Raw genomic sequence first — 21,291 nt, forward strand, 5'->3', positions numbered from 1 at the left:
ATGGAAAATGTTTTAGGTTTTCTATAACTCAACAAGGACTTTGACAATTCACAAAGTTTGTTGCATCATTGGGCAGGCAAAAGATGTAGCTTCATTGATCTGTTGTGTAAGTGAGTGTAACCAGAAGCCTGCTGTTGTTAGAGGTGGGTTTTCATTTAAATTGTTGTTTTTTTTGAAATATCAATCCACATTTAATTTCACTTTAAAGACTGTTTTTATGCTTTGTACACAGAGATTCACCTAAGAGCACACGACATATGAACCACAATTTTTGGTTGTTACCCCATGTGTGCGAAACAAGGAGGACAGTTAAGCAATTGGTTGACTTTGCCTGTCTGTCTGTCTACAAATGTCATTTTATGATTGAGGAACAACTTAATTTCAATTGAATGCTGTATTTTGAACATGAATCAGAAATCAACCCAGTGGTTTAGCAGTACTTGGCTCTGAATTCATCCTGATCACACATGCGCAGAGAGGAGAGAGATGATCGTTTTAATCTGTTTATCTGTCTGGCAGTCAAACAAAATCAAAATCATTCCAAACAGGAAACTTACTGTTTTTAGTGATGTCATAAAGGACACAAATAACAGGCATGAACAACTAATGTCACGTGTTAAATAAGGCGACATAAAAGATGCATCAACAGCAGTACATTTCCGAAAAAAAACATTCTACGAACTTTAAAAACCTGTATAATCTTTTGTTTCAATTGAATTATATACTTGAACACTGTAGAACATGAATAGCCTCAGTGGCACTTTCAAAAACCTTTAGTTTAATAATACTTGGATAAAATATTACAGCATTTTACATTATCTCGACCATTCAACTTTTCTGCTTGCAGATCCCCCCATGTCCCTTTTTTCTCAAGACTGCAATGGGTATAGGTGGTCTATCAAATCTCTTGTTTATTTAGCCTCCATTGGACTGAATCCCGGGGCTAATGGATTTGGCTTGATTTTCGTGTCGGTGTACGTGCGTGCGTCCGCAACCATTTCTCCGAAATGTATGTTCCGATGTTCAAACCTGGCGCAAGCACAGTGCACAATGTCATACACTTGCACCTAATTTTATTTTGCGATCTGATCAAAGATGGCCGACTGGTAGACTGGCAGCCATTTTAGTTGTGCATAAATATGGGCTCGCCCTTTAACTCCATACAGCAAAATTACGAGAACAATGGGGGCTATGACATTTTATGTATTTTTTTTGCTTGTTCTCTTTTCTTTTCACTTTTGTTGTTGTAAGCCTTTGCATACTGCTGTGATTACTGAAGCTATTTCTGACTCGTACTACCGTTTTGGTGTCATGTTAGTGTCGGTGCTGAAAATTGGAGCACATCTGCCTTTGGATAGGAATGTAAGGCAAGTTGATACCTCTGCCACCGAAGGTATACGGAGGTTATGTTTTCATCCCTGTTTTTTTGTTACTTGTAAAATCAAAGATTCGCAAGCATATTGATTGGTCTGGTCTGTTTGTCTGTCTGTCTGTCTGTCTGTCTGTCAATCATCTACAGCTCGCAGTTTAACTCCGATCTTCACGAAACAACCACCTGGTAGAGGTTGTCACAAGCAAGATGCTTATGTTTTTGAGGTCAATAGTCAAAATGTCAATGGTAAAGGTCACAATTTTCATCTATTTGACTTGATATCTACACACTAGTATACTGAAGGTAAAACCAAAAAAGCATGTGAATCTTCGTCGAAGTGTAGCTTCAATTGAGCCACGTGAGTATATATACTTTGATACCGAGTTTGGTTGTGAGGGTGGACGACGAGTATGCTGGTGGCCATTTTAGTTGTACATAAATATGGGCTAGCCCTTTAACTCCGCACAGCAAAAGCTTGGACAAAAACATATGCATGGATGAAAATGGCCGTAAAACGATGATGATGATGATGATGATGATGATGATGATGATGATGATGATGATGATGATGATGATGATTGGGATGTTCTCAGGCAATTTTGTGGAGAGTAACCTTTACAAATGCAAACATTGCCGGTGACACGTTGATGACCAAATGTTGAAACTGTGCATGATACCATTTACAAAACAATCTGACATGAAATGGCCATGTATTTGCCAATTTTAATCACGAACGATAGTTCTTCTGAGCAGACCGCCATTGTCTACAAGGGAAACATGTACCACATGCAATATACACACTCCAAAAAATTGCTCATTTGAGACGAGACCTGCACAGACCCATCAGAGATAGGTACCCCGCTAGAGTCTATTAATTATGTACTGTTTCGGCCTGGTGTTGGCTTAATGGTTAAGGTTGCTGGCTGAAGATCCTAGGGTCTTGAATTCAAGCTCATTTTCGGCTGTTGAATTAACACCAGGTCGGGTTGATTTAGCCTATCATCCTTCTGAGGTTGGCAAAATGAGTACCAGCGTGATGATTGCAGGGGCATTGCATCAGTGGTACAGCCCTGCCCCCAGGAAATGAAGCAGCCAAGGAGCCATAGGCTACATGCAAATAAATAAATAAATAAATAAAATGTAGTCCTTGAATTCGAATTGGACTGTGAGTACGTCTATTAATTACATATCATTGCACCATGACTAAGTCTATTAATTACGGACTATTAGAGTGACCCAATTGGAACGTACTTTTTCGACATTTCGACCTCTTAAGATGTGTTGGACCCCTTTCAACTATTTTAGACCTTTTATACCATTTCACTCTTTAGACTGCTTAGACTCCTTGACCCTTTAGACCCATTGACCTTCTATAGACTCTTTTAGACCCCTCATAACCCTTTTAAACCTTTTAAACCCCTTATACCCCTTTGACTCCTGAAGACCTTTACACCCTTTAGACCACTTACATCGCTTGACCCTTGGACCTTTGGACTCATTACTCATTAGACCCGACAGACACATTCGTCCCTTTGTACCTGTAACTACTGTTGGAACATATCCTTGAGATCCCTTAAGATCCCTAGATGCCTGGAGACATTTACACCCTTTAGACCACTTAGACCCCTTGACCCTAAGACTTTTATACCTATTAGACCCTCTTTAGATGATTTAGACCCATTAGACCCCTTTAGACCCAAGCTACTATTGGAAAATATGCTTTAGATCTTGAGATCCCTTTGACCTTGAGACTTCTTAAGACCCTCATAGACCATTATAGACCCTTTATACAGCTTAGACCCTTAGACTTTCACACCCTTAAGACATTTACATCCTTTAGAGACCATCTTTTAGACCTTTTAGACCTGTAGACCCGTTTGACCCCTTTAGATGCACACCACACAAACATCTACATAGCATCTTCTTGCAATACACAGACTACACTGTTTTTTCAGCAAGTAATGCACAATCTCAACCCACACGAAGGCGAGGTATTCAATTAGGTTGAACAGAATTTGCATATTTGGATTACTGAATTGCTTCAATCAAAACCTCGAAGCAGATTGTTTTTGAGGTCAATAGTTCAAAGGGTCAAAGGTCAAGGTCACACAAAATCATCAATTTTAATCCTGTTAATGTGAAATTTGAACATGCTTTGCATTTTGGTCATTGGAGCCTATTGTTTGAGGTCAAAAGGTCAAAGCTCAAGCTCACAAATTCATTATTTTTTTTTTATATTAACTTCATATTTCAACAAGATTTGCATTTTGCTTCATAGAATTGGTTCACCAAAAATCAGACTGATTGATTCAGCCATTTTGACATGTCAGTTGTTTCCATGACAACAATTTCACTCCATTATGATGAAAATGGACTTTTTGAGAATTTATGATTACTATCCCTCAATAATTTTTCTACATGTCAAATTGAAACTTACACACCTTATTTGTCGTAAGTGTCGTACACATGAATAAAATTTTGTTATATTTAGTCAAAGGCAAGGTCAAGGCCACCTGGAACATGTAAAACACCTATGAGGCTGCAATTGGAAAATGTATCAGCCAAATTTGTTATGCATAACATTCACTCACGTTAAAACACTTGATCGGTCAAATTTTGGAAATTACCAAATTGCTTTTTCAATGACAACCATTGTTTCTTTGGATTTTGCAAGTATCATGCTATGCACAACATCTTTCTTGTTTGTCTGTTTGTCCTATGAGCAGGATATCTCAAAAATTATTCACCATTGTGAGACAGGATCAAAAAAAAAATGATACATCGCACAATATCACAAAACATGATGGACGGATTCGGAGGAAACTTGGTGGTCACGTTGGGTGTGTGACAAGGACGAATTGATTTGATTTTGTTAAATGTCTGGATCTGAACATGAGAATTTTAAAAAGGAATTCTTCACCATTGAGAGAAAGGGCCAAAAACGATATTTAGCATGATATTTCAAAAACCTGTGGACGGGTTATGACAAAACTTGGTGGATGATTTGGGTAGGTGACAAGAACAAGCCGATTTAATTTTGGTTCAGGTCCGGATGCAGATCCGGCCTATCAGTGGGATACAAAATGTAAACTGTTCAGCCTGGTGGAGGTATGCACTCTACCAAGTGTCGTTCTCGTAACCTCCGCCACCGAAGGTGAAGGAGGTTATGTTTTCACCCCTCTCTGTCTGTTTGTTTGTGTGCAGGATATCTCAAAAAAGTTGGGAACGGATCCAAATGAAATTTGGTGGGCAGGATGGGTGTGTGACAAGGACGAACTGATTAGATTTTGGTGAAGATCTGGAATTGTTAAAGTGATTCTACACCATTGAGAGATATGGACAAAAATGATATAGCACGATATCTCAAAAAGTTGTGGACGGATTCAGACGAAACTTAGACATCTTCGGTGTGTGACAAGGAAGAATTTGTTCAATTTCGGTGAAGATCCGAATCTGGATCTGTATACGAGAATTATTTAATTTTTATAGTGATTCCTCACCATTGATAGGGCTAAAAACGATACAGTACTGCATTGCATGATATTTCAAAAATGTATTGGGTCCGATATGTTCTCGTGGATCAGGCATTACGTGGCAGAGGTATGCGCTCTACCGAGTGCCCTTCTTGTTCTCTCTGTAATTTGCATCTTTAAAATCCCATGGTGTCTTTCACGAGAATCAGGATCAGGGCTCATTTCAAAGTACTAGTTAAGTGTAGGATATCCTAAGTTTCAATTTTCGATCATCCTTGATCTACAACTGCTCCAGAAGAAGTGTTTCTTCATATAATTTATATGGTTCAATGAGATGAGATCAAAAGTCATTTAAGCATTTCGGGTTCTTGGTTTAGTCATTAAGGGCGAGGCCATATTTTCTCCTATTCTGCCTCCTGTTTAAAAATTACAGTGGATTAGTGTGGGTGTTCCTGAAGCAGGTTTAAATATTATCCCTTTTCCTTTATAAAGATGGATCACAGGTTGTTTTTTTTTAACATTGCAGAGTGTGCTGATTAAAGTACCTTGTTATTTTTATTCCAGTTTAATTTTCCACTATTTTGCTCATTTTATTTTCCTCTTTATGTATGCATTATATTCTCATTTATCCCCCCCCTAACCTCCAGACCCCTCCTTCCAAGGCAAATTACACCAAAGGCATTCAGGACACCACTGTGATCGACTGTACTGAGGTGTGCTGGCCTTGGCGTCTTTGAACTGTTTCACAAAATGGAGACAATCAACTCGGCTCGTGGAAAATAGACTCATAATTGAGTTGTGGTGGTGAAAGAGGGGGTAAGGGAATATTATTGTTCAAAGCATGACGCTGGTTGAAAAGAGAGAAAGAGAAACGGTGAAGGAGGGGTTAGGGAAGGAGAAGGGAGGGGAAAAGATGGAACAAAGGGAGAGAAAGAGAGAGGTTAAGAAAGGGGAGGAGAGATGGAGTGAGAAAGAGATATATATATATATATATATATATATATATATATATATATATATATATATATATATATATATATATATATTAGGGTGGTCCAAAAAAATGAAAGTTCGAATTTCTCGTGGGCATGTTTGCCAAATCGTTGCTGACATTGAAAAACGCAAAGAAACAAAAATTAGCAGATTTGGAGGTGGTTTAGGGGTCCATCAAAGTCTCTCAACGGATTCATTGTAATGTCACAATACTAATAGGGAAAATGAAAGGAAAGAGCATAAAATGTTCTCAGTGGGCATTGGGCAACTGGCGGTCAGTGAATTTCTCCAATGGTTGATCCAAGAGGAACAGTTCCGTGCTTTTCCGTGTAGAACACGCCATACTCACTCACTCTGGGAATCAAAAAGAAGAAGAAAAAAATTAGAGATAAAAAAAAGAAAAAGAAAAGAGTACTTTTAACACCGATCGACAGCGAACCGAAAGTTCAACTGACGTCTCCCTCTCTCCCACTGACGTCTTCTTCTCTCCCACCGGATGTTGCAACCCCGACTGGATGTAACAACTTCCTTCCTCTTGATGGACCCCTAAATATTTTTGGAACTTTGGCAAATTTGGCCAGGAGTATTTTCTAGTAAGGTAGAACAAAATAATCAACATGCCCCAAGAATATTCAAATTTTGAATTTTTCCCTTATGATTTTGGACCAGCCTAATATATATATATATATATATATATATATATATATATATATATATATATACATATACATATACATACATATACATATACATATATATATATACATATATATATATATATATATATATATATATATATATATATATATATTTATGATGATAAAACAGGTTGGGGTGAGGCAGAGAAAGAAAAAGGACAAGGGGGTAGGGAGAGGGGAACACCACCCAAAGGAGCAGAGTGCAATGCTTTCATGAATTTGTATAATTTTCTTTCAAACTGATCATTCAACATTACTGTTGGCCAGTGTTGTTTCTACCATGACACTTCATTCGTAAAGCATAAATGTTTGATCCAAAGCCAATGCAAAAGCTTCATCCCAGAGTTTGAAAGCTGAAGGACACGATGAAAGCAAAGGTGTGAAGATTACACAAACGTTCCCTCAGAAATAGAAAGAAACAAATATATAAAAGTATAAATATAAAGAGGAAGTTACAAAGCAAGAAAGTTGGAGTATTATGGTTAGGGTTAGGAAGAAGGGAGGAAGGGTATGTGTGTGTGTGTATATGTACATATACATACACATATATACATACACATTCCGGGTGTAGTGGCGTGCGCCTGTAATCCGGCTACTCGGAGGCTTGGGTTGGAGGATCGCTTGAGGACGGGTCCTCTGCGCTGGGCCACGCTATGAGAGGGTGTAGGGCAGCCCGGAATCATGGAGAAACCCAATCCTTATCCCTGTGTCGTCAGAGGCGACCAGGGTTGCGTCAGGAAGGGCATCCGGCGTAAAAACCTATGCCAAATCAGTATGCGGATCATAACGGATGATCCGCTGTGGTGACCCCTAATGGGAGCAGCCGAAAGACGAACAACAACATATATATATATATATATATATATATATATATATATATATATATATATATATATATATATATATATATATATATATATATATATATATATATATATATATATATATATATATATATATATTGTTGCGGATTCGCGCCCGCCGGCGTGCTGACGGCCACGTAACTCGAATCGCGGCACGTCGCCCACCGGACGGACAATCCAGTCGTGACCCTCTCGGACTAACGCCGGGAACCAGTCACGGGTGGACCTTTCGGTCTCACCGCGATCGAGCCAATCAGCCCCCGCGTGGGATAGGGTTGCTCGCCAAATTCGACCTACCTAAGTACCCACGCGGAGGGTAGACCGGGCGATCGCACCTCGCCGCAGGACGACTTCGGACACGGGCCACTTAAGCGACCCGTTCCGTACTATCAGAATAACCGAGCGGTGTTATCGTCGACCTCGACGGTTCGATTAATTATCGGGCGTATTCAGCCCACTACCAACCCTTTACGTGAAGCAAGATGAGGATTCAATGGGAGAAAAAGACGAAGCGAAGCGGGAGAACAGTTCAATAATAAAGCACATTTATTCGCGGCACACGGGAAGCACACATATTCAATTCCACCAAAAGCACATAAAAAAAAGAAAACACAATTCCATTTACACAAAAAGCAAATGTAAAAGCGAAGACAATGCAGAGCTAATACCGACTACCGAGCACACGGCAACACTTATACAATTCTACTTCACAGACGGCGCCGACAACACATACCCAAAACCAAGGAAAAGAATACCCTCAAGGATGAGGCGGGCCTGAGGCCGAGACCGGGTCGCGCCTACCCGTCTGGTGATGAGACGCGGAGCGGCGATGGCGCCTCACTCCGCGGGCCTCGCGGACAGTGTCTGGCAGGGGGTGGGAAAGGGGCCCCTTGGTCGCACTATCTCAGCGCGGGGGGAAACAGGAGGGGGTTGCTGATGCTCGGGGTATAGAGGATCTTTATTATCCCTGGTGTGCGTCTCCACCTCGGCCAGGTCGCGCTGCCGGCCTCCCTCGGGCGTGCAGCTCCCGGCACCGTCGCGAGCACCCCCTCGTCTGCCTTCGCCGCTGCCGCCTCTCCGCCTCTGGACTCTCCAACCTGGACTCTTCTTTGGGCTCTCCTCGTTCGACTCTCTTCAGCTTCTCCAGCTACTGCAGGCTTCGGGCTCCAGACTTCCACACACTCTGACTGACGAACACGGTCCTTTTATCCCCCCGTAGCTTCGCCTTTGACCCCCTCCCTTTGACCTTTCACCTCGCTCCCCATTGGCCCGAGAAAAAGTGGGCGTGAAGGCTTTTTGATCCACAAATTTGCATATATCGATCGTTCTGGAGGCGGGGCCAAATCTGCCCTCCCTCACCGATTGGACGGCAAAAAGTGGGCGTGTGTCGTTTTTGATCCGTTTTTGAAGCACAAAATCCGTGATTTTGTACACGCTGTTCAACGTGCGCCCTGCACGAGTCCAACACCGGTACCCACAGCGGGGCAAGAACGGTGGCGATGCTACGGTTGCGAGGTGTGACGTGAAGGTCGTGGCGGTTGTGGTGAAGCGGTGTTGTGGTTGGTGGTTGATGTTGTGGTTGTGGTGGTAATCATGGCGGTTGGTCCAAAATAAAGATAGTAAAAGAAAAACGGCTATCCTGAAGAGTCGCAGCTCGCATAAATGACATGTATTCCCACTAGACAACGGGTTTGGGCCTAACTACACATGTACTTACCGAGATACCTCACCTAAGGGACCTGAATGGTGGTTTGCGAATTTGGTAACCACAACACTACCCCTCCCTTTTTACAGACTCGTCCCGAGTCGTCAAATTTTCGTGTGCCATCATGTGTAGTTTTCCCCTAGTACATTTTACCTACGGATCCCTGAGTGCGACATTCATGGTATTCGTGTCCCCAAAATAAATAACCTGAGGGCTGAGTAACTACCTAAACAAACTCACTCACACGGACGACTTAAATAAAATTGCCGGCGCTAAGACATACATGCCGGGGGCGCACTCATATTTACAGTACATCTTAACCTTAACTTACAAATTTTACACTAAACCATGGCCCAGGATCATTGAACTCTGCAAAAAGAAAGCAGTTAGCAGGGAGCCAGGCTGCCCGCATGCAGTCTCTGACTCAAACAATGCAGGTGACAGGGAACGTGGCTGGCTGCTCACACGCAGTCCAAGGCCTTCCCTTTTGAACTGAACGCGGTGAACCACAACGGTGCATGGGCTGCACAACGCAGTCTCCGTGCCAGCTCAAGTGGCACACGCAATGAGCACAACGAATGGATGGATGCACGGTTTGAACTGAATGCAGTGAACCACAACGGTGCATGGGCCGCACAAACGCAGTCTCCGTGCCAGCTCAAGTGGCACACGCAATGAGCACAACGAATGGATGGATGCACGGTTTGAACTGAATGCAGTGAACCACAACGGTGCATGGGCCGTACAAACGTAGTCTCCGTGCCAGCTCAAGTGGCACACGCAATGAACACAACGAATGGATGCATGGACACAAACACGGTGCACGGGCCGCCACTGCAGGCCCGTGTTGTAGCTGCCAACAGGGCAGTTCTTGCAGCTTGCAAACTGTTGCCTTGATCCTGGCGCACATGGCAATGAACAGGGGGGGGGGGGCAAAGCAAAAATTGAACGGGGCTGGTGAACATGGGCAGTGGGCATGGCATGGCAAAGGTGAGCAGGCAAACACAGCCCGCAGAAGAAGGCCGCTGCAGGCAAACATAGCCCGCAGAAGAAGACCGTTGCAGGCAAACACAGCCGGCAGATGAACTGGCCGGCACAGGCCTTGAAGTACAGCAGCTGCAGACGAAGTGGCCGGCACAGGCCTTGAAGCAAAACACGACCAGCCGATGGCACAGGCCTTGCAGCAAAACAACAGCTGCCGATGAAGTTGGCCGGCCTCCGCCTCGAAGAAAAACACGGCCAGCCGATGAAGTTGGCCAGCCTTTGCCGTTCAGTGGAGGTTGGTGGAGGGAGTGCGGTGGTGCTGGCCACTTGGAAGGCGGGCTCGGACCTACCTACCTGTCTCCCTCCCACCTATCGCCTTTGCCTGTCACTGTACATACCCACTCCCTTAATTTGTCAAACCCCAATTTAGCCCCAACTTATTTTATTTTTATTTTTTTTTAATTTTTACTCCCCCACTATAAATCGTCCCCTAACCCCCTTTATCGTCCTTGTTCGGCTAACCTATTCTGTCACCTAGCCTACTCCCAACCCCTACGTTCCCTTCCCGGAGGGGAATAAGGGAGAGCTAACGTCCTGTGTCGAGGCCCAACGAAGCCTCAGAATGGCCTCCCCAGAGTTCGGCGATCTAACCCAAAGTGGGTCCAGCGGCCCACAACGAGAGCGAGGGGATGGATGGTGCGGAGGGGTACATCTCCTAATCTACCCTAACCATTTAACTGTTAAACTACCCCGGGGCTTTCAACAAGCGCCTCTCGCTTAAACTATTGGTTCTAACAACCCAGATTCCCGTCGCCTGTGTTGGTGTCCTCACAATTTCGGGCCTCGCCCCCAATTTTCTCTCCGTGCCCTCACACGGTCTCCTGGCTGGGACACGTGGCTCCCTTTGGCAGGCACGACCCTCTGCCGAATCTCCCGCTATGGCACCCCCGGGCACTACACTGCCTCCGAGCCTACCAGCTCCCTAACACCGGGAGTGCCCCCATGGCACCTCCCCTGAAACGCACACGTGGCAGGCCGGCCTCCCGGGCCCCTTTCCGAGGGTCACCCGTGCCCACAACACTGCCCACGCGGCTAATGGCGCCCCGGGCCCCCGCACCAAGCAGGCGCACCCGTGCCCACTACTCTATCCCGGCCCCCCATGGGCCCATGGCCTACCGCGGCCGACTAGCCTGGTGCCCGGGGTACCCACTCAGCGATACTCACCTTTCGCAGCCACGCTCCCAAGCCCGTCAACAGGGCTCCTGCACCCCTCCAAATGGGTTTCGAGCCTACATTCCCACCAACAGCAAAACGACCTCCATTTTTCAATTTGACTAACCCAGCTAACTCACTCTACACTGACCCCGGGGTCCCTTGGGCGGGAGTCACTCCTCCCCCCAATCACTCATCGCACCATGCATTCCCCATTCGCTCCATACACACAGACCCGCTGGCCTCACTCACTCATGTCTCCACCTCACAACTCACCAACTCTTCAACACCCACACCACTGAACTCTGCCATCCTTCTAACTACTTCCCCTAACTAACTCGTGCTCCCACGTCGTCCCTTAAACTACAGCACGTTCCATTTAACACTACGTAGCTAAACTACGTCCCCTCTACACATTCATAAGTCTGTCCATGTCTCCAAATAAATCATTTTATTCCCCAACCTAAATCTGGCTACAATCCCTCTAACTAATCCATTCCACGGACTCCATGAGGACATACCCCTGCCCCATGAAGTCGGTCTAACTAAGCTAACCCTTCCCCCTAACTAGTTTCCATCCTGTGCCCAGGTAAGGGGGTCTTCCACCCCTTGCCCAGGAATCCTTTGCACCCGAAAGTGAGGCTTGCTTTTTTTTTCTTTTTTTTTTTTCATGCGCATCACCAGCGCGGCAACTCGCGCACTTTGCACCTGCCCGTGACGTCATGCAGCTGCACGTGTACCTCGTCCCTCCTTGGACGGCACCATCCGGCAGAGATACCCCTCCTGCCGGATTCCAACCACACGTGCAGCCATGACGTCACCGTGCGCAAAAAAAAAAAACACAAGCCCCACGTCTCGAGGGGTTCCCCACGCGAACACATGTGCTTTGCCCGTTGGAGCTTAACACACACGATCGCGTGGAGAACCCGTCCGGTCCAAATCCGTTTACCTGCCTAAACTTTGTCCGTCCGCGGGATCGGCAAATCCACCGCGTGCGTTTCCGGACCGGGACTTCACTCTCGCAAGCGAGCACGTGGTGGTCTCGTGCGTTGCACAGCACGAACCGCGTGCTCACTGCTGGGTGAACCCGGCACGGTCCACGAAACAGCCACAGCCGCTACACGGCTTTCTCTCCTCTGTCGCCGTCTCCGTCTCCATTCCACACACGCATACCTGCGTGTTACGACGCACACAGTCCACTCCATCACATTCACACCGGGAGACGCGGCTGCGTGCTCCCGCATGCCAACCGACATCTCCCTCACATACCGCTCTCTCACACACACGGTCTCCCTTGCACACAGCGACCTTGCACACGGCCGTTCACTCACGCGTGCCTCACTACTCACACACCGTGCCTCACTCACACACGCGGGGGCACACACCCGCGGTGCCTCACCCACACTCCGTGCCTCATCCACACACGGCGTGCTGGGAAGTACGCGCTCCGGCACAATCGCCACCACACCACTCACACACGGGGTCGCTTCCACACACGGTGCCGCACTCACACCTTGCACCACACACACAGGGACAACCACACTGGGGATTTGTGTCCCCACAAGGGTCTCCGGGGCCTCTACACCCCCCAAGCTCTCCGTGCACCTGTCCACAGCACTCCTCCCCTCAACCTCGCAAAGCACGACCGAACTCACCTGGTCGTGACTCACCTCAAGGGGGCATACTCCCTCCCCTCGTTCCTGGAGGAGGCCATCCAGGTGCTCGCACTGGGTCCCTACACAGTCCGCCAGCTCACCCCCATTGTCCTCCACTACCTCCGTGTGTGTGTGCGCGTCACTTACCCCGTCTTCATCGTGTTTATTGGTCTCTGCTTCTTTCTGGCGTCTTTCCCTTATCTTTATGTAGGTCAACCTTGCTTTCTCTTTAAGTCGCTCCCGTCCTTCCCTGTTTTTCACTCCTTGCTCTTTCACGATCTCCGCGTACCTCATCCTTGCTCTTCGTATTAATTGTTCTTTTCTCTCCCTCGCAATTACTTTTTTTACCTCGTCTCTTGTCTCCCGAATTACTTTTTCCTTACCCGCCTCCACCGCGGGCCTGTCAGCCGTTGCACCCCCTTCCAGCTCGTTTGTTCCGACACGTGGAGTCGCCATTTTAAGTTCCCTGCTCACGGCCTTCATGCCCGCCTGCAGGCATCGGCCCATGTTCTGCGTCTCACCCCGTAGCTCTTTCATTTCTTCCTTCATTTGCTTGCCCATGTCTTTCATTTCGTTTTTTATTTCATTTGTCATTGCCGCCAGCATGGCGCATAGCTGGGCCACGTCGGGTGCGCTTGAGTGAGCCGTTTCGGCAGGGGTTGGGGAAGGGTCTTGGTGGAGAGGGGGGGGGAGGTGTCATACACTGCGGCCGCTGCCGCACCCATTTCAGGTTCTGGGTTCAGTTGGGCGAGTCCGTGTTCCTGCACAATCAACATTTCCTGCTCGGGGATTCCATCCTGGACCATGGATCCTACACATTCTACATCCATTTCTAATACCCCCGGCTCCCGCTCGCCTTGAGACGCCATCTTGCTTCTCGTGAAGGGTTAATTTGCTCGCTCGTAATTTGGAGGGAATCGGGGGTCGCTTCTCTCACCCCTGGACCGATTCCCGTGAATTTAGCCGGAGACAGGAGAGCCCGTTTTCCTGTTCTCCGATACCAGTGCCGCGAGGAGGGCGATGAATTTGTATCGCACGACCTGACACCAGTGTTGCGGATTTCGCGCCCGCCGGCGTGCTGACGGCCACGTAACTCGAATCGCGGCACGTCGCCCACCGGACGGACAATCCAGTCGTGACCCTCTCGGACTAACGCCGGGAACCAGTCACGGGTGGACCTTTCGGTCTCACCGCGATCGAGCCAATCAGCCCCCGCGTGGGATAGGGTTGCTCGCCAAATTCGACCTACCTAAGTACCCACGCGGAGGGTAGACCGGGCGATCGCACCTCGCCGCAGGTCGACTTTGGACACGGGCCACTTAAGCGACCCGTTCCGTACTATCAGAATAACCGAGCGGTGTTATCGTCGACCTCGACGGTTCGATTAATTATCGGGCGTATTCAGCCCACTACCAACCCTTCACGTGAAGCAAGATGAGGATTCAATGGGAGAAAAAGACGAAGCGAAGCGGGAGAACAGTTCAATAATAAAGCACATTTATTCGCGGCACACGGGAAGCACACATATTCAATTCCACCAAAAGCACACAAAAAAAAGAAAACACAATTCCATTTACACAAAAAGCAAATGTAAAAGCGAAGACAATGCAGAGCTAATACCGACTACCGAGCACACGGCAACACTTATACAATCTACTTCACAGACGGCGCCGACAACACATACCCAAAACCAAGGAAAAGAATACCCTCAAGGATGAGGCGGGCCTGAGGCCGAGACCGGGTCGCGCCTACCCGTCTGGTGATGAGACGCGGAGCGGCGATGGCGCCTCACTCCGCGGGCCTCGCGGACAGTGTCTGGCAGGGGGTGGGAAAGGGGCCCCCTTGGTCGCACTATCTCAGCGCGGGGGGGAAACAGGAGGGGGTTGCTGATGCTCGGGGTATAGAGGATCTTTATTATCCCTGGTGTGCGTCTCCACCTCGGCCAGGTCGCGCTGCCGGCCTCCCTCGGGCGTGCAGCTCCCGGCACCGTCGCGAGCACCCCCTCGTCTGCCTTCGCCGCTGCCGCCTCTCCGCCTCTGGATTCTCCACCCTGGACTCTTCTTTGGGCTCTCCTCGTTCGACTCTCTTCAGCTTCTCCAGCTACTGCAGGCTTCGGGCTCCAGACTTCCACACACTCTGACTGACGAACACGGTCCTTTTATCCCCCCGTAGCTTCGCCTTTGACCCCCTCCCTTTGACCTTTCACCTCGCTCCCCATTGGCCCGAGAAAAAGTGGGCGTGAAGGCTTTTTGATCTACAAATTTGCATATATCGATCGTTCTGGAGGCGGGGCCAAATCGCCCCTCGCTCACCGATTGGACGGCAAAAAGTGGGCGTGTGTCGTTTTTGATCCGTTTTTGAAGCACAAAATCCGTGATTTTGTACACGCTGTTCAACGTGCGCCCTGCACGAGTCCAACACCGGTACCCACAGCGGGGCAAGAACGGTGGCGATGCTACGGTTGCGAGGTGTGACGTGAAGGTCGTGGCGGTTGTGGTGAAGCGGTGTTGTGGTTGGTGGTTGATGTTGTGGTTGTGGTGGTAATCATGGCGGTTGGTCCAAAATAAAGATAGTAAAAGAAAAACGGCTATCCTGAAGAGTCGCAGCTCGCATAAATGACATGTATTCCCACTAGACAACGGGTTTGGGCCTAACTACACATGTACTTACCGAGATACCTCACCTAAGGGACCTGAATGGTGGTTTGCGAATTTGGTAACCACAACAATATATATATATATATATATATATATATATATATATATATATATATATATATATATATATATATATATATATATATATATATATACTGTACATACACATATATATGTACGTATACAGTGGAAAATCGATATAACGCTAAGCGTAATAGCGCTTGTACTGATATGATGCTCATACACCTTGGACCCCCCAAAAAATACTACTATTTCATGTTTAAAGGCAAAAAAGTGAGAAAATAGAGACAAAGTTAGTCCAAAATAGCGCTAAGTGGCGAAAAAAATTCAAGCTGTCATCGCCCTGTGTTGAGTTGAGATGTGGTGTGAAAATACTCACGAGCTGTCATCTTCTCGCACCTTTCCCGTATAAATGGCGAAGCTGAGATGAACAAAATCAATTCAATTCAAATCATCATGGCATCCGTATCTCCTGTAACTCACGTTCATGTTCCCTTCTAACACCATACAACACAGTACACAACGTAAGTACAGTACTGTACTGTACAAGATTAACTAATGTTTGCATGCTCTACCGCCCACATCCTTTTGGAAGAGTTGTCAACAACTTAAATCTAAGCTCCCGTTACATCTCCTGTACCAGTTCTTCGACATCTTCATCACCTATCAGCGGAGAAATCTTCAAATTTGTTAGTTTTGTTTCGTCTGTTCAGTTCAGCGCCGCCATGCCGAAGCGGAAGTGTTATTCCATAGAGGAGAAGCTACACATAATTTAATGGATACGGAATGGTGAAACTCAAGCGACCATCAGCAAGGATACAGGCATCGCCGGTTCAACTCAACGGGGATGGTTGAAGGATGAAGAGAACATCAAGAGCTTCATCGTCACTGTCAACTCCAGTGAAGGGATGAAGAGGAAGAGGGTCAAGCTTGGGAGGGATCAGGAGTTGGACCAGGAACTATTCAAATTGGTTCTGCAAGTCTAGAGAGCTTGACATACCCATCTCAGGCACCATCCTCCTTCATCAGGCCAAGAAGATCAACAAGGATCTTCACAAGGAAGAGAGAGGTGAAGATTCTGACTACAGCTTAACCAGGTACAGCTTCAGGTCAGGTCAGGTTCGATCTGTGACCTGCTACAGGTACCATGTAAACCTGTACTAACCTGTTCCATGGTCGGGTTGTCGGCGACTAAACCGTCTCCCCCACCAGGTTTTCTGGTGAGGAGGGTGTTTGGATATGGACACCCAGCAGGATTAAAAACAAAACCTGTCAAAGGGCGGAGGAGCTCCTTGTGAGCCAACGGCCATCCATATCTAGTGCCCAACTGTGTCTGCGGACGTCCTCCTGCAGTTGGGGTCACTTCTTATTAGGAGGTTGGTGGCAGGATTTGCACTCCGGCCACCGTAAAACCCTTCATTCCGCAAAACGCAAAAACGCAAAAAAATCTGAAAACCCACTCCGTGGAAGTACCTCCTGTGCAGCTTCCCTTCGCAGGGCAGCTCACCGGATGACGGGATTGGGGCAAAGCCTTCGGGACCCCCAATCGTTGATAGGAGGGAAACCACGGGGTAACATCCCTGGGTCAGATTGCGGGAGAGTGTGTCGGAGTGGTGCTGAGGTGTCGTCCACCAGACGGCGGTCTCCTTGGGTTAACCTGAGGCGGTCCCTTCGGGTGGGTGCCTGGAATGTCCTATCCCTAAGAGAGGATGATCACCTGTCTCTGTTATCATCTGAGCTCAAGCGTTTGGACATCGGGATTGCAGCTCTCTCTGAGGTTCGGAGACCGGATTGCGGTGAGATAATGGTGTGTGGTTACACCTACTATTGGTCTGGTCGCTCTGATGGTTACCATACCCAAGGAGTTGCTGTAGCTGTGTCCAATAAGCTGACCCCAATGATAATTGAGGTAACACCGGTCAACGAGCGTATTATGAGATTAAGGATTCGTCACTCCTTAGGTGTCATTTCCCTGGTCTCTGTTTATGCTCCGACTGAGGCGAGTGATCTCACCGTGAAGGATGCATTCTACGCCACACTCGAGTCTGTGGTTGATCAGTGCCCCAGACGAGATACACTTCTAGTCTTGGGGGATTTCAATGCATCGACTGGAACTGATAGGGACGGTTATGAGGTGTGTGTTGGTCCCCATGGGTCAGGAACTATGAACCAGAATAGCACTAAGTTCCTTGACTTTGCAAGAAGTCATGGACTTAGGGTGGCTGGTTCATGGTTTCAGCGCCCACAAGCTCATCGCTGGACTTGGTATTCCAATGCTGGCGGTGTGGCAAAGGAGATTGACCATGTCCTCATTGACGGTCGTTGGAGGATGATCCAGAACTGCAGGGTCTACCGGAGTGCTCAGTTCCTCAATACTGACCACAGGCTTGTTGTAGCAACTCTAAAGCTGCACCTTAAATCCTGGAGAATGGTACCATCCCAGCCGAGGCTGGATGTTGCCAAGCTCAGGGATGAGAGAGTAGCTGAGGAGTTTGCGAACAGGCTGAGTGGACACTTGGGGGTCTGGGTGCTTTGGGGGTCCTGAAGAGTTGTGGAGCGCCTTCAAGACCACCGTCCTTGATGTTGCCGGTGGATGCCTTGGAGCTCACCGCAGGGCAAAGAAGAATTTTGTCTCTCAAGGGACACTGGATACCATTGACCAGAGTCGCAGGGCCAGGCTGAATGGCAGAGCTGAGCTGTTCAGGGAGCTGAGGCGTAAAACTGTACGTGCACTGAGGGTGGACAAGGAGGCCTATGTGCGAGGAATCTGTGAGGGGGTAGAGCATCACCTGTGGACAGGTGATTCTCGTCCCGCTTACAGGGGAATTCGCGCATTACGTTCATCCAAGCCCATCCCTCGGAGCACTACACTTCGAGCAGAGAGTGGTAGGCTCTTGACAGAGGAGTCTGAAGTGAAGGCCCGCTGGGCCGGTTACTTTGAGCGGTTGTACCAGGCTGATCCCCCAACTGTCGAGTTGGACGTCAAGGGTGTTACAATCCCAGTTGCTGACCCTCGAATCAACTGTGGTCCACCTACGCTTGTGGAAACACGGGCTGCGGTGAACCAGTTGAAACGGGGCAAAGCTCCAGGGATCTGTGGCATCCATGCCGAACTTCTCAAGGCTGGTGGAAATGCTGCACTCGTGTCGTTGCATGCAGTTTTGTGCTCTGCCTGGAACACAGGCATCATCCCAACTGACTGGAAGAGGGGCCTTGTTGTCCCTCTCTGGAAAGGGAAGGGTGATCGCCAAGACTGCAACAACTACCGAGGGGTGACGCTGCTCTCAGTGCCGGGCAAGGTCTTTGCTCGGATAATTCTCGATAGGGTTCGCCACCATCTGCTTGAGCACCAGCGTCCACAGCAGTCAGGCTTTACACCAAAGAGGTCAACGATTGACCGTATCCTTGCACTTCGTGTCCTCACCGAACGCAGGCGAGAGTTTCGGCAGGGGCTGCTTGCAGCCTATGTTGATCTCTGTAAAGCGTTCGATTCAGTGAATCGGGACGTCCTCTGGAGGATTCTTGGTCTTCGTGGGGTGCCACCAAAACTGATCGATCTGATGTCTGAACTCTACTCTGGTACTGAGAGTGCTGTGAAGTGTGGTGGTACCATCTCTGACTTATTTCCAGTTGTTACTGGAGTTCGTCAGGGATGTGTACTTGCCCCCACACTTTTCAGCACTTGTATGGACTGGATTCTAGGGAGGATGTCGGAGAGATCAAGTTGCGGTGCGTCATTTGGGAATGTCAAGATCTCGGACCTTGACTTTGCAGATGATGCAGTCATCTTTGCGGAGACTTTAGACATCCTCTTGGGGGCCCTCGAGGTGCTGAATGAGGAGTCGGAGCCGTTGGGATTACGGGTTTCTTGGGTCAAAACTAAGATCCAGGCTTTCGGTGACATCTTGGATGCTGCTGTCCTGTCTGTGTCTGTTTGTGGTGAGGATGTTGAGGTCGTGGAGAGATTCACTTACCTTGGCAGTGATATTCATGTCTCTGCTGGCTGCGAGTCAGAGGTCAATAGACGTCTGGGTCGGGCCTGGGGAGTCATGGATTCACTGGATCATGGGGTGTGGCGCTGCCGGTACCTGTGCGGGAGGACGAAAGTCCGAGTCTTCAGGTCCTTGGTACTTCCAGTCTTGCTCTATGGGTGCGAGACTTGGACTCTGACCAAGGATCTGAGACGGAGACTTAATTCCTTTGGTACCAGGTCTCTTCGGAGAATCCTTGGCTATCGCTGGTCGGATTTTGTGTCCAACGAGCGGTTGCTGAGAGAGACTCGGATGAGATTTGTTACCTGCATAGTCCGTGAGCGTCAGTTGTGGCTGTATGGACATGTGGCTCGTTTTCCTGACTCTGATCCTGCTCACCAGATTCTCTCAGCGAGGGAGTCTCATGAGTGGAGGAGGCCAGTGGGTCGACCACGTGCCTCATGGTTGCAACAGGTTGACCATCATCTCAAGGAGATGGGGATGGGCCTGGCATCTGCCTGGGGGATGGCCAGACGGAGGCCCCTGGAGTACCGGCGGAAAGTGGACGCAGCGACGTGCTGTTCTGGCACATGCTCCCATACCTGACCTGACCTTAACCAGGGGGTGGCTGCAACGCTGGCAGGATCGACATGGGCTCCACATGAACCAACAACATGGAGAGGCCAAGTCTGCAGACCTTGAATCTGCCAAGGACTACCTCTCTGTCTTCAATTAAGTAATCGAAGACAACAACTTCACAGAAGACCAGGTTTTCAATGCAGATGAAACTGGTCTGTACTACAAGACCCCTCCAGACAGAACTATGGACCTGGATGACAACCCATCAAGAAAGACTGGACACAAGAAGCCAAAGGACAAAGTCAACCTCCTTCTCTGTGCCAACAGGTCAGGGTATCTGAAGATGACCCCGTTGGTCATAGCGAAGTCACTAAACCCCAGGTGTCTGCACCATTTCAACAGATCCCTCCTTCCCTGCATTTACACCAACACCAGGAAGGCTTGGATGACAGGAGCCTGTTTCAAGGACTGGTTCTTCCAGAGGTTCTGCCCTGCTGTGCGGAAGCACCTGAGTTTGCTTGGGCAAGAAGAGAAAGCTATCCTCCTCATTGACAACGCCCCATCTCATCCATCAGAAGACATCTTAAAGTTCAGGGATGGGAAGATGTTCGCTTCCTTTATGCCCAAGAACACCACCAGCAAGATCCAGCCTTTGGAGCAGGGGGTCATCAACTGTTTCAAGCTATTCTACAAAGATCAATTATGCGAAGCTATGGCGAGGGAGCAGAAAGAGATGACCGTCTTCCTCAAGGCCATGGACGTTATGAAGACGATGGAGTTTGCAGGGCCAGCCTGGGAGAAGGTCACCAAGGACACCATCATTAACTGCCGGAGGAAAGGCCTCGGTCCTCCCAAGTCTGATAATGAAGAAGACTTCAATGGGTTCTCCAAGGAGGAGGTGGGCAGGTCTGCCATCACGGCCCTCAACCTCGCCCCTAGCACATCAGCTCTTGATGCTCTCCAGGCCTGGGTTGATCAAGAAGAAAGAGACCTGGCTGAAGAACTGATCAGAGAAGAACAGTTTTCAACTGGAGAGGAAGAGGAACCCCAAGAGGAGTCGGAAGAAGAAGAGGAACCAGTTGAACCTCTTCCCCAGCCTCTCCACTCC

At 48.2% G+C, this 21,291-nt stretch overlaps 1 protein-coding gene across 4 annotated transcripts in view; it reads left to right on the forward strand.

The window, feature by feature from the left end:
* Positions 1 to 21,291, forward strand: part of CADPS (calcium dependent secretion activator) — a 330,035-nt gene that overhangs the window by 175,210 nt on the left and 133,534 nt on the right. The gene's annotated exons all lie outside the window — the stretch shown is intronic.

Source organism: Eptatretus burgeri, chromosome 18, assembly GCF_056783735.1.
Source record: "Eptatretus burgeri isolate ZD-2024b chromosome 18, Ebu_testis_v1, whole genome shotgun sequence".
NCBI classification, from domain to species: Eukaryota; Metazoa; Chordata; class Myxini; order Myxiniformes; family Myxinidae; genus Eptatretus; species Eptatretus burgeri.